Consider the following 1,986-nt stretch of genomic DNA (forward strand, 5'->3'; position numbering starts at 1 on the left):
TGTGTGTGTGTGTGTGTGTGTGTGTGTGTGTGTGTGTGTGTGTGTGTGTGTGTGTGTGTGTGTGTGTGTGAAGGAAGCGAATCTACATGATAACAGAAAATTGTAATTTATAATTTTTTAGGGATTTTCATACTGGTTTGTATTTTTCCAAAAGTATTTGCGTTTTTTCTTTTATTCTGGAGAAGGATTTTTTATTCTGTATAAGGAAAATGAAATCATTTGAGAAATACGAAATAACACTCCGTTGATAACCCCCTTAAGCAAGCGATATATGGTACATACACCTAGTACGTGTTATATTAGTGCACGAAAATTATAAATTAGTAACATTTGCAGTTTTATTTTCTGACTAATCATTGATTCATTATAAAAAAAGAAAATTGTACAAATTCAGAGATATAAAATTTTGTGATTAACAGGTAATGATAAAAAACAATCTTATATCAATCTTATATAATCTTATATAAATCTTATTGTTGTCAACAAAGGCTGTGTGTTCAAATTCTGTGAATTCAAAATTCACTGCTAGCGCTTCTTCTTCTTTAATTGGCTCTAGTTCTCTTACAAGGGAAATATCACAACTGTCCGGAACCGATTTGATTCTCTATGAAATATGTTGTAAAACATAAAAATCTAAGAGACATATATTTTTTTGTACGTGCGCTAACTCATGTCAAGGAGTGAAACACCCCTTCGAAAAAAAACGCTATTTTTCTTTCGAGCCGAATATCATTGGGAGTATAAAAGATAGAAAAAAATTTTTTAAATAAAAGTTGTGCGATTTCAAGAGTACTTTAAAGTTATAAAGAAAAAAAAATTTTTTTATTTTTTTGTTTAACAAAATACCTTCACCACTCGTAATTTTCTTAAATTTTTAATCTTTTTTTTTACCAAATTAAAGATTATTTTTTTATAAATTCAACCATGTGTAATAAAGTTATACGACATATCATTTTCGAGAATTAATTATTAACGCTTCCGTATATACGCTATTCATGCTCATATACGAAGTAATTATTGTCGTCGGAACAATAAGATATAAGAAAAGATGTCTTAAGTAAAATTTGTACATGTATGTACAAATTTTACTTAAGACATCTTTTTTACATGTATGTGTATTTAGATTTTGTAAATATTAGATGTACAACTTTGCTTCCGCCGTTTTCCCATATATGGCTTTAGCAGTAAGTGGTAGTCGAAATAAATAGATCATAGACGTCATACAATAAACTTGGGCATCTGTCAACATAATCCCATAGAAACATTAGTCGATTTGTGTCTGCATCATAAAGTTATTTCTCGATTGAAAATGTCAGTTTACGAGCCAAATTCTCGTCATTTGCGGAAGGTTTTAATTTTTTGCTTCAATATGAAGAAATCTGCGGCTGAGGCTCATCAAATGCTCTCAAATACTTAGCGGTGAGGCCGCTATTAGTGAAAGAACGTGTCGTGAGTGGTTTCAACGCTTCAAGAACGGTGATTTTGACGTCTAAGGTCATGCTCTGTATTTGATGGGACCAGCTCGGTGTAGTGTATTATGAACTGTTAAAACCGACTGAAACAATCACAGGCGATCGGTATCGAACGCAATTGATGCGTTTGAGCCGAGCATTGAAAGACAAACGGCCGTAATACAACGAGAGACACGATAAAGTGATTTTGCAGCATGACAATGCTCGACCCCATGTTGCAAAAGTGGTCAAGACATACTTGGAAACGTTGAAATGGGAAGTCCTACCCCATCCGCCGTATTCTCCAGACGTTGCTCCCTCTGACTATCACTTGTTTCGATCAATGGCACACGGCCTGGCTGACCAGCACTTCCGGTCTTATGAAGAAGTAAAAAATTGGATAGCCTCAAAAGATGACCAGTTTTTTCGACGCGGGATTCGTACGCTACCCGAAAGATGGGAGAAAGCCAGTGATGGACAATACTTTGAATCATAAATGTATAACCAGTTTTTTACAATAAAGCCTCGAATTTCA

Source organism: Atta colombica, unplaced genomic scaffold, assembly GCF_001594045.1.
Source record: "Atta colombica isolate Treedump-2 unplaced genomic scaffold, Acol1.0 scaffold51, whole genome shotgun sequence".
Classification (NCBI taxonomy): domain Eukaryota; kingdom Metazoa; phylum Arthropoda; class Insecta; order Hymenoptera; family Formicidae; genus Atta; species Atta colombica.